This window comes from Hordeum vulgare, chromosome 6H (genome assembly GCF_904849725.1).
Source record: "Hordeum vulgare subsp. vulgare chromosome 6H, MorexV3_pseudomolecules_assembly, whole genome shotgun sequence".
NCBI lineage: Eukaryota > Viridiplantae > Streptophyta > Magnoliopsida > Poales > Poaceae > Hordeum > Hordeum vulgare.
Window position 1 is genome coordinate 11829863 of NC_058523.1, and position 13508 is coordinate 11843370.

Sequence of the window (13508 nt, forward strand, 5' to 3'; positions counted from 1 at the left end):
CGAAGTTTTGGGAACCCCGGGGTCCGATTAAGGGGAAATCATCAAAACTCCCAGTTTTGGCCTATCATAGTGAGTTTTTATGCTATTACTCACTCATTTTGGTTCCATCTGCGATCCGAACGATTCGGCATCCCCGTGATCCGGTAACGGGGAACTTGTGAAAACTCGCAGTTTTGGTGTAATCTGGCTAGTTTTGTATGCTATTTGTCACTAACTTTGGGTCCCAATGTGATCCGAACGTTTCGGTAACCCTTGGTACGGTTACGGAGAACTCGTCAAAACTCGCAGTTTTGGCCTATTCCAGCCTCTTTTGCATGCTATTACTCACTGATTTTTGTGACCACTGCTATCCACACATTTCGGGAACCCCGGGGTCCAGTTATGGGTAACTCATCAAAACTCACAGTGTTGGTCTATTCTAGCAAGTATCGTATGCAATTACTTACATATTCTGGGTAGCGCTGCCATCCAAACATTTCTGGAACCCCGGGGTCCGGTTAAGGGGAAGTTGGCAAAACTCGTAGTTTTGGCATATTGTGGCAAGTTTTGTATGCTATTACTAACTGATTTTGGTTCCCTCTATGATCCGAACGTTTCAGGAACCCCGGGGTCCATTTTCGGGAAACTCATCAAAACTTGTAGTTTTGCTGTATTCTGGCCAGTTTTGTATGCTATTACTCACTGATTTTGGGTCCCGCTGCGATCCGAACGTTTGGGAAACCCCGTGGTCTAGTTACGTGGAACTTGTGAAATCTCGCAATTTTGGCCTATTTCGGCAAGTTTTGTATGCCATTAGTCACTGATTTTGGGTCCCGGTGTGATCTGAACGTTTCGGGAACCCCGAGGTCTAGTTACGCGGAACTCGTCAAAACTCGCAGTTTTAGCCTATTCTGGCGAGGTTTTGTATGCTATTAGTCACTAATTTTGGGTCCTGCTGCGATCCGAACGTTTTTTAAACCCCGGGGTCCGGTTACGTGGAACTCATCAAAACTCGCAGTTTTGTCTATTCTGGTGAGTTTTGTATGCTATTACTCAATGATTTTGGTCCCGCTGTGATTCGAACGTTTCGGGGACCCCGGGGCCCGGTCAAGGGAACTCGTCAAAACTCGCAGTTTTGGCCTATTCCGGTCAGTTTTGCATGATATTACTCACTCATTTTGCTTCCCGCTGCGATCCGAACGTTTCGGGGACCCCTGGGTCCGGTTATGGGGAACACATCAAAACTCAAGTTTTGTATGCTATTACTTACTTATTTTGGGTCCCGCTGCCATCCCAACATTACAGGATGCTCGGGGTCCGGTTAAGGGGAAGTCGGCAAAACTCGTAGTTTTGGCATATTGTGGCGAGTTTTGTATGCTATTACTAACTGATTTCGGTTCCCAGTGCGATCCGAACGTTTCGGGAACCCCGAGGTCCGGTTACGGGGAACTCGTCAAAACTCGCAGTTTTGCTGTATTCTGGCCTGTTTTTTATGCTATTACTCACTGATACATCTCCAACGTATCTATAATTTTGAATGGTTTCATGCTATTATCTTGTCAAACTTTGGATGTTTTGCATGCCTTTTATATATTTTTTGGGACTAACTTATTAACTCAGTGCCAAGTGTCAGCTCCTGTTTTTTCCATGGTTTTGACCCCTTTCACAGGAGAATTTGAAACGGAGTCCAAACAGAAGAAAATCCCCGAAAAGATTTTTCCAAAACGGAAGAAGATCGGGAAGCTTGAGAGACAAGGTAGGGGAGCCTCAGGGGCCCCACAAACCCCCACCCCTCGGCCAGGGGGTAGGCCGCGGCCCACAGGCTTGTGGGCCCCCTGAGCGCCCCCTGGCCTAGGGGTTGCGCCTATAAATTCCCTAAAATTACCAAAAATATCAGGAGATCATCGAAATTACTTTTCCGCCACCGCAAGCTTCTGTTTGTGCAAGATCCCATCTGGGGCACGTTCTGGTGCCCTGCCGGAGGGGGGATTCGGACACGGAGGGCTTCTTCATCAACACCATGACCTCTCCGAGGATGCGTGAGTAGTTCACCATAGACCTACGGGTCCATAGCTAGTAGCTAGATGCCTTCTTCTCTCTCTTCGATCTTCAATACAAAGTTCTCCATGATCTTCATGGAGATCTATCCGATGTAATCTTCTTTTGCGGTGTATTTGTCGAGATCCGATGAATTGTGGATTTATGATCAGATTATCTATGAATCTTATTTGAGTTTCTTCTGATCTCTCTTATGCATGATTTCATATCCTTGTAAAACTCTTCGAGTTTTGGGTTTTGTTTAGCCAACTAGATCTATGATTCTTGCAATGGGAGAAGAGCTTGGTTTTGGGTTCATACCGTGCGGTGACCTCATAAGTGACGGAAGGGGTAGCGAGACACGCATCGTGTTGTTGCTATCAAGGGTAAAAAGATGGGGTTTTCATCATTGGTTTGAGATTATCCCTCTACTTCATGCCATCTTGCTTAAGGCGTTACTCTGTTCGTCATGAACTCAATACACTAGATTCATGCTGGATAGCGGTCGATGTGTGGAGTAATAGTACTAGATGCAGAAAGTATCGGTCTACTTGTCTCGGACGTGATGCCTATATGTATGACCATTGCCTTAGATATCGTCATGACTTTGCGCGGTTCTATCAATTGCTCGACAGTAATTTGTTCACCCAACGTGATATTTGCTATTATGAGAGAAGCCTCTAGTGAACACTATGGCCCCCAGGGTCTACTCCACACCATATTTTCAGCCTTACACTTTTTACTTCGTTGCACTTTCCGCCTTCAAATCTCACTTTGCAAACAATCTTGAAGGGATTGACAACCCATTTGAAGCGTTGGGTGCAAGCTAGTTTGTGTTTGCGCAGGTATTCTGGACTTGACGAGGCCCTCCTTCTGGATCGATACCTTGGTTCTCAAACTGAGGAAATACTTACTACTCCTGTGCTGCATCACCCTTTCCTCTTCAAGGGAAAAACCGACGTAGACCAGAGAAGTAACAAGAAGAACAAGCGCCAAGGAAGGAGTTTGTTGCCGCAGCACTCATTGATTTTGGGTCCCGCTGCGGTCCGAACATTTCGGAAACCCCGTGGTCCGGTTACGTGGAACTCGTGAAATCTCGCAATTTTGGCCTATTTCGGCCAGTTTTGTATGCCATTATTCACTGATTTTTGGTCCCGCTGTGATCCGAAGTTTCGGGAACCCTGAGGTCTAGTTACGGGGAACTCGTCAAAACTCACAGTTTTAGCCTATTCTGGCCAGGTTTTGTATGCTATTAGTCACTGATTTTGGGTCCTGCTGCGATCCGGACGTTTTGGAAACCACGGGGTCCGGCTACGTGGAACTCATCAAAACTGGCAGTTTTGCCTATTCTCGCGAGTTTTGTATGCTAATACTGTTGGGTAACGTAGCAAAAATTCAAACTTTTCCTACGCCATATTTAGATCTTCCTATGGAGAGACCAGCAACGACAGAGGGGTGAGAACATCTTCATACTTTGAAGATCGCTAAGAGGAAGCCTTACTAGAACGCGGTTGATTGAGTCGTACTCGTTGCGATTCAGATCGCGGTGTGACTCCGATCTAGTGCCGAACCACGGCACCTCCGTGTTCAACACACGTGCAGCCCGGTGACGTCTCCCGCACCTTGATCCACCAAGGAGGAGGGAGAGGTTGGGGAAGAGCTCTGGCAGCACGACGGCGTGGTGGCGATGGAGCGGCGAGGTCTCCCGGTAGGGCTTCGCCAAGCACCGTGGGAGAGGAGGGAGAAGAGACGCAGGGATGTGCCAAGAGAGAGAGAATTGCGTATCTTCAAAGGCCAAAACCCCCACTATATATAGGGGGAAAGGGGAGGGTGGCGCCCCCCTTAGGGTTCGCACCCCTAAGGGGTGCGGCAGCCCTAGATGGGGGAGGAGGTGGCGGCCAAGAGGGGAGGAGGGGTTGGCGCACCCCCTGGTGGGCCTAAGGCCCACCTAACTTAGGGTTCCCCCCCTTCCCGCTCTTGGTGCCTTGGGCTGGGTGTGGGGGCCGCACGAGCCCACCCAGGGGCTGGTTCCCTCTCACACTTGGCCCATGTAGCCTCCTCGGGCTGGTGGCCCCTCTCGGTGGGCCTCCGGAACCCTTTCCGATGGTCCCGGCACGTTGCCAGTGGTGCCCGAAACATTTCCGGCGTCCAAACCCATCCATCCTATATATATCAATCTTTACCTCCGGACCATTCCAGAGGTCCTCTTGACGTCCAGGATCTCATCCGGGACTCCGAACAACCTTCGGTAACCTCGTATAACAATTCCCTATAACCCTAATGTCATCAAATCTTAACTGTGTAGACCCTACAGGTTCGGGAGGCATGCCGACATGACCGAGACACCTCTTCGGCCAATAACCATCTGCGGGGTCTGGATACCCATGGTGCCTCCCACATGTTCCACGATGATCTCATCGGATGAACCACGATGTCAAGGATTCAATCAATCCCGTGTACAATTCCCTTTGTCTGTCGGTATAGAACTTACCCGAGATTCGATCGTCGGTATCCTTATACCTTGTTACATCTCATTACCGGTAAGTCTGTTTACTTGTTCCATAGCACATCATCCCGTGACTAACTCCTTAGTCACACTGAGCTGATTATGATGATGTTCTACCGAGTGGGCCTAGAGATACCTCTCCATCACACGGAGTGACAAATCCCGATCTTGATTCGTGCCAACCCAACAAACACTTTCGGAGATACCCGTAGTGCACCTTTATAGTCACCCAGTTACGTTGTGTCGTTTGATACACCCAAAGCACTCCTACGGCATCCGGGAGTTGCACAATCTCACGGTCGAAGGAAAAGACACTTGACATTGGAAAAGCTTTAGCATACGAACAACAAGATCTAGTGCTATGCTTAGGATTGGGTCGTGTCCATCACATCATTCTCCAAATGATCTTCCACAGATATGACAAAATATTTCCTTTCCATATTCAAAAATATTCCTCAAATATTCCTTTCTGATTCTGCCCTATCTGTCATGTTGTGAAGCAAGTACCCTTTTTATTTACTTGATTTCTATCAAAATTTGTGGGCACTCTTTCATATCCATATCATTGCCCCATGCCAAAATTCAACTCAATTTAGCTAGTAAATATTACTTGGCAAATTTCCAAAGTTTCTGATCCAGAGGAAGCTTTAGAAGCAAGTGCTAGCTAGGAGTGTTAAAATGTGTTGAAACTTTGCCATCATCTCAAAATGCTCAAATAATGCCGCTTCTCCAAATTTGAGAATCACTCCTTCAACCATGTGACCATAGCATCAAATCTTTGTCTCTGGTCATTATTTTGGATTGTGAAGCAACTATGTTTTATGTTGCTCCATAAATTCTGAAATTTTACGAGGACATTCTCCTACCTATAAAACCTCTCCAAACCAATTTTGACCTCATTTTATTTACCAATTATTCCCAGTAATTCTTCTAAGATTCTGTCCAGCAGGATGCTGTGTGAAGGAAGTGCCACTTTGGCTTATCAAGATCGCATGAAATTTATACAGCATCTTCATAACCCTAAAATATTCATATCCTCCAAGTTTTAGAACAGATTAGCTAGTTCCAAAGCAACCCTTTTAAATATTGATCCTGTGCTCCTCAAATTTCATAGGATTGTAGTCCTTCCTACCCTAAACCTCCCACACATGGTGCTTTGCCCTTATCCCTTCTCTGTTGAAGTGAGAGCATTCTCCATTATCAAGTTTGCAGATGTGAGTGGTGACTTTGGATGGCTTGATATATGTTCTTGTCATATCTCCGTGGAAAAATTAATAAAGATGACCATATGCATCGATTGATGCAGAGGCCAAGGGTTTAACCACCTTCTGTATACTTATGTCCCGGTTGTGTGAAGAGCTTGATGAAGAAAATATTTGAGGTTTCTCCTTCTACTTTTGGGATCTTGCTTCTGCTAGGTGTAGGCTTGTGCTACGGCGACACAAATCTTATGTCGTCTCTTGAGCTTGCGTTGGTTTTTCCCTTGAAGAGGAAAGGACGATGCAGCATAGGAGCAGTAAGTATTTCCATCAGTTTGAGAACCAAGGTATCAATCCAGTAGAAGAATCGCGTCAAGTCCAGAGTACATGCACAAACACAAAAGAGCTTGCACCCAACGCTATAAAGGGGTTGTCAATCCCGTCAAGATTGATTGCAAAGTGAGAACTGAAGGCGAAAGTGCAACGAAGTAAAAGTGTAAGGCTGAAAATATGATGTGAAGTAGACCCGGGGGCCATAGTGTTCACAAGAGGCTTCTCTCAAAATAGCAAATATTATGGTGGGTGAACAAATTACTGTTGAGCAATTGATAGAACCGCGCAAAGTCATGACGATATCTAAGCCAATGATCATACATATTGGCATCACGTCCGAGACAAGTAGACCGATACTTTCTGCATCTACTACTATTACTCCACACATTGACTGCTATCCAGCATGCATCTAGTGTATTGAGTTCATGACAAACAGAGTAACGCTTTAAGCAAGATGACATGATGAAGAGGGATAAACTCAAACCAATGATGAAAACCCCATCTTTTTACCCTTGATGGCAACAACATGATGCGTGCCTCGCTAGCCCTTCTGTCACTGGGTGAGGTCACCGCACGGTATGAACCCAAAACCAAGCACTTCTCCAATTGCAAGAATCATAGATCAAGCTGGCCAAACAAAACCCACAACTCGAAGAGAATTACAAGGATATGAAATCATGTATAAGAGAGATCAGAAGAAACTCAAATAAGATTCATAGATAATCTGATCATAAATCCACAATTCATCGGATCTCGACAAACACACCGCAAAAGAAGATTACATCGGATGGATCTCCATGAAGATCATGGAGAACTTTGTATTGAAGATCCAAGAGAGAGAAGAAGCCATCTAGCTACTAGCTATGGACCCGTAGGTCTATGGTGAACTATTCACGCATCATGGGAGAGGTCATGGTGTTGATGAAGAAGCCCTCCATATCCGAATCCCCCCTCCGGCAGGGCACCAGAACGTGCCCCAGATGGGATCTTGCGGAGACAGAAGCTTGCGGCGGCGGAAAAGTATTTTCGTGGATCTCCTCGTAGTTTTGGATTTTTCGGGAATTTATAGGCGGAAGAGGTAGGGCTGACGAGCCATAGGGGGGCCCACAAGACGGCTAGGTGCCCCCCTGGCCGCGCCTAGGGGGCTTGTGGTCTCCCCTGGTGGCCTCTGCCTTGGTTCTCACGTCCCCTGCGTATCTTCTGTTCCAGAAAAAAAAATCGGAAGTTTTATTCCGTTTGGACTCGGTTTCAAATCCTCCTCTGAAAAGGGTCAAAAACACGGAAAAAACAGGAACTAGCACTTGGCACTGAGTTAATAAGTTAGTCCCAAAAAATATATAAAAGGCATACAAAACATCCAAAATTTGACAAGATAATAGCATGGAACCATAAAAAATTATAGGTACGTTGGAGACGTATCAAGCATCCCCAAGCTTAACTCTTGCTCGTCCTCGAGTAGGGAAGTGATAAAGACTGAATTTTTGATGTGGAACTTCTTTCGTGTGACAATGAATGTTCAGATCCGCAAGATTCAAAACAATAGTTTGCTATCGACATGAAAACAATAATACTTAAAGCAAACTAGCAAGATAATCATGAACTTTCGAAATAACAAGGCCAAAGAAAGTTATCCCTACAAAATCATATAGTCTAGCTATGCTCCATCATCCCCACACAACTAATTTAAATCATGCACAACCCCGATATTGGCCAATTAATTGTTTTTGCACTCTTACTTTCTCAAACCTTTTTCAACTCTCACGCAATACATGAGCGTGAGCCATGGATATAGCACTATGGTGGAATAGAGTGTGGTGGAGGTTGTGAGACAAGAAGGAGGAGATTGTCACATTGACTAGGCGTATCAAAGGGCTATGGAGATGCCCATTAATAGATAATAATGTGAATGAGTAGGGATTGCCATACAAAGGATGCACTAGAGCTATAAGTATGTGAAAGCTCAAAAGGAGAAGTAGTGGGTGTGCATCCAACTTGCTTGCTCACGAAGACCTAGGGCAATTTTGAGGAAGCCCATCATTGGAATATACAAGCCAAGTTATATAATGAAGATTCCCACTAGCATATGGTGGTGACAAAACAAGAGACTCTCAATCATGAAGAACATGGTGCTATTATGAAGCACAAGTGTGGAAAGAGATAGTAGCATTGTCCCTTCTCTCTTTTTCTCTCTTTTTTGGCTCTTTGGCCTCTTTTCATATCTCCCTTTTTTGTGTGGGCAACTTTGGCCTGTTTTTTTCCTCACATGGGACAATGCTCTAATAATGATGATCATCACACTTTTATTTACTCACAGCTCAAAGCTTAGAACGATGATGACTCTATAGGAAATGCCTCCGGCAGTGTATCGGGATGTGCAATGATCTAGCTTGGCATATGACGTTGAAACATCTCGCTAGCTATCTTCGGATCATGCAATGGCAATATGAGAGTGAGGGCACAAGTCATGAGATGGAACGGTGGGAGTTGCATGGCAATATATCTCGAAATGGCTATGAAAATGCCATAGTAGGTAGGTATGGTGGCTGTTTTGAGGAAGGCATATGGTGGGTTTGTGCACCGGCGAAAATTGCGCGGTACTAGAGAGGCTAGCAATGGTGGAAGGTGAAAGTGCATCTATACCATGGACTCACATTAGTCATCAAGAACTCACATACTTGTTGCGAAATTTTTATTAGTAATCAAAACAAAGTGCTAAACGCATACTCCTAGGGAAGGGTTGGTAGGTGTTAACCATCGCGTGATCCCGACCGCAACACAAAGGATGACAATCAATAGATCAATTATGCTCCGACTCCTAACATAGCGGTTCACCATACGTGCATGTTACGGAAAGCACTAACTTCAACACAAGTATTTCTAGATTCACAACACCCTACTAACATAACTCTTAATATTACCAAATCCACTTCTCAAAACTAATTGAGAGGAATCAAACTTCTCTTTCTACTCAACGCACATGAAGATGGAAGTTTTATTGTATCCTCTTTAGGTACCTATCACCTCTGGGACTACTTTCATAGCACAAGCCAACTACCAAGTTACGCACCGCCGTGCTCTAAAAGATCTAAGTGAAGCACATAGAGCAACATTGTCTAGCTCAAAAGATATAAGTGAAGCACAATGAGCATTTTAGCAAATTCACGATGAGTGCATGTCTCTCTCAAAAGGTGTGCAGCAAGGATGATTATGACACAATAAAAAGAAAAGACTCCTACTATACAAGACGCTCCAAGCAAAATACATATCATGTGGTGAATAAAAATATAGCTCCAAGTAATGTTACCGATGGATTGAAGACGAAAGAGGGGATGCCTTCCCGGGGCATCCCCAAGCTTAGGATTTTTGGTGTCCTTCAATTTGGCTTGGGATTCCTTGAGCATCCCCAATATTGAGCTCTTTCCACTCTTTATCCCTTTGTCCATGAGAACATAACCCAAAACTTGAAAACTTCACAACACAAAACTTAAACAGAAACTCGTGATATCATTAGCACAAGAAAACAAACTACCACCTCTTTAGGTACTGTAGCAATCTTGATTTCTATTTATATTGGTGTTAGATTACTGTATTCTCACTTTTTCATGGCTAGTACCCCCCGATACTATCCATAGTTTCATCAAAACAAGCAACCAACACAACAAAAACAGAATCTGTCAAAAACAGACCAGTCTATAGCAATCTGTATACTTCGTATACTTCTGTTACCTAAAAAAATCTGAAAAATTACGACAGCCTGGGAAAAAGGCATATCAACCAGTAGCAAAAATAATCAACTCAAAAGTTCTTTCTGAATAAAAATGAAAAATAATATCGTGAGCAAAAAGGTTCTGTCTTTTTCCAGCAGGATCAAACAACCATCACCAAACTAATCATAAAGGTTTTGCTTGGCTCAAACACAAAAAGAAACACAAAAAACACAATCATAACAGAATTATGATGGTGTGGACGCAACAAAACAAAAAGAAAAAGATAAATTCATTGGGTTGCCACCCAACAAGCGCTATTATTTAACGCCCTTAGCTAGGCATAAGGTGATGGAATCACGTATCGTCGTTTTTGGTACTCAAACCATAAATAGCCCTCATCATGGATTCATAAGGCAATCTTATTTTCTTCCTAGGAAAATGCTCCATGCCCTTGTTTGAAGGAAATTGAAATCTAATATTCCCTTCCTTCATATCGATGGTAGCACCAATAGTCCTTAGGAAAGGTCTACCAAGAATGATAGGGCATGTAGGATTGCAATCAATATCAAGCACAATGAAATACACAGGTACATAGTTCCTTTTTGCAATAATAAGAACTTCATTGATCCTTACCATGGGTTTCTTGACAGTAGAATCCGCAAGATGAAAATTAAGAGAGCACTCCTCAATCTCATTAAAGCCTAGAACGTCACATAAAGACTTTGGAATCGCGGAAACACTAGCACCCAAATCACACAAAGCATTGCATTCATAGTTTTTGATTTTTATTTTGATAGTAGGTTCCCACTCATCATGAAGCTTTCTAGGAATAGAAACTTCCAACTCAAGTTTCTCTTCAAGAGATTTTATCATAGCATCGACGATATGATCGGTAAAGGCCTTGTTTTGGCTATAAGCGTGTGGAGAGTTTAGCATGGATTGCATCAAGGAAACGCATTCAATCAAGGAGCAACTATCATAATTAAATTCCTTGAACTCCAAAGTAGTAGTTTCATTACTACTCAAAGTTTTGATATCTTCTACTCCACTTTCAATGCTTTTAGCATCAAGATAGATGGACTCCGAATCATTGGGGCATTTTTTAACCAAAGTGGATTCATATCTAGACCCATCATCATTAGGTTTGGCGCTAGAAAACAAGGATTCAATGGGAGTGACACCAAGCACTTTAAGATCTTCGTGATTCTTATCACGAGAACACGCCTTTTTAAGCCATTCATGTCTAGAACGAATTTGGGAGGTTCTTTCTTTGCTCTCATTCATGGAAACACGCATAGCTTTCAAAGTTTCATCCATATTGATCTTGGGAGGAGCACATCTAACTTTCAAAGCATCAATATGAATAGACATTCTATCAACGCTCCTAGCCAAATCATCAATTTTGAGTAGTTTTTCCTCTATGGACGCATTGAAAATCTTTTGCGAGTTGATAAACTCTTTGATATTTCTCTCTAGATCAGAGGGTAATTTATTGTAATTTCCATAAGTATTGTTGTAGGAGTTGCCAAAGTTATTAGAGGGGTTACTAGGAAAAGGCCTAGGAACATAGTTTCCTCTAAAGCATTGTTGTTGCCAAAATTATTCCTACCAACAAAATTAACGTCCAAGCTGGCATTGCTACTCTCAATCAAGGAAGACAAGGGCATATCATTAGGATCTAAAGGAGCACTTCTACTAGCAAGCAAATTCATTAACTCATCCATCTTAGCACTCAATGAGTTAATTTCTTCTATAGCGTGTACCTTCTTACTAGTAGGTGACCTTTCAGTGTGCCACTGAGAGTTGTTTGTCATGATGTTGTCTAGGAGTTTTGTGGCTTCTCCTAATGTGATTTCCATGAACGTTCCACCTGAGGCAGAGTCCAAGATATTTCTAGAAGCGAAATTCAAGCCAGCGTAGAAGATTTGTATAATCATCCAAAGACTCAAGCCATGAGCGGGACAATTTCTAATCATCAATTTCATTCTCTCCCAAGATTGTGCAACATGTTCATGATCAAGTTGCTTAAAATTCATGATATCATTACGGAGAGAGATAATCTTAGCCGGCGGAAAATACTTGGATATATAAGCATCTTTGCACTTGTTCCAAGAATCAATACTATTTTTGGGCAAAGATGAAAACCATGTTTTTGCTCGATCTCGCAACGAGAAAGGAAAAAGCTTCAATTTAATCACATCATTATCCACATATTTCTTTATTTGCATATCGCAAAGCTCAATGAAGGTATTAAGATGGGATCTGGCATCTTCACTAGGAAGGCCGGAGAATTGCTCTTTCATAACAAGATTCACCAAAGCGGCATTGATTTCATAAGATTCCGCACTAGTGGCGGGAGCAATCAGAGTACTAATAAAATCATTATTATTAGTATTCAAGAAGTCACAAAGTTTGGTGTTTTCAGTCATGGTGACTTCAGCAAGCAAACAAGCACTCAAGCGAACAGAAAGCAAGCGAGAGAAAAGGGCGAATGAAAAAGGCAAATATTTTTGTAATTTTTTGTTTTTCAGAAGTGGGGGAGAGGAAAACGAGAGGCAAAAAAGTAAATGCAAGAGATGAGTTTGCAACACTTACTTGGATGAGTTCTTGACTTGATCATCCCCGGCAACGGCGCCAGAAATCCTTCTGCTATGGCGACAGAATTGTTCTGTCGTCTCTTGAGCTTGCGTTGGTTTTTCCCTTGAAGAGGAAAGGGCGATGCAGCATAGGGAGCAGTAAGTATTTCCCTCAGTTTGAGAACCAAGGTATCAATCCAGTAGGAGAATCGCGTCAAGATCAGAGTACCTGCACAAACACAAAAGAGCTTGCACCCAACGCTATAAAGGGGTTGTCAATCCCTTCAAAATTGATTGCAAAGTGAGAACTGAAGGCAGAAAGTGCAACGAAGTAAAAGTGTAAGGCTGAAAATATGATGTGAAGTAGACCAGGGGGCCATAGTGTTCACTAGAGGCTTCTCTCAAAATAGCAAATATTACGGTGGGTGAATAAATTACTGTCGAGCAATTGGTAGAACCGCGCAAAGTCATGACGATATCTAAGGCAATGATCATACATATAGGCATCACGTCCGAGACGAGTAGACCGATACTTTCTGCATCTACTACTATTACTCCACACATTGACTGCTATCCAGCATGCATCTAGTGTATTGAGTTCATGACGAACAGAGTAATGCTTTAAGCAAGATGACATGATGTAGAGGGATAAACCCAAACCAATGATGAAAACCCCATCTTTTTACCCTTGATGGCAACAACACGATGCGTGCCTCGCTACCCCTTCTGTCACTGGGTGAGGTCACCGTACGGTATGAACCCAAAACCAAGCACTTATCCCATTGCAAGAATCATAGATCAAGCTGGCCAAACAAAACCCACAACTCGAAGAGAATTACAAGGATATGAAATCATGCATAAGAGAGATAAGAAGAAACTCAAATAAGATTCATAGATAATCTGATCATAAATCCACAATTCATCGGATCTCGACAAACACACCGCAAAAGAAGATTACATCGGATAGATCTCCATGAAGATCATGGAGAACTTTGTATTGAAGATCCAAGAGAGAGAAGAAGCCATCTAGCTACTAGCTATGGACCCATAGGTCTATGATGAACTACTCACGCATCATCGGAGAGGTCATGGTGTTGATGAAGAAGCCCTCCGTATCCGAATCCCCCCTCCGGCAGGGGACCAGACTGTGCCCCAGATGGGATCTTGCGGA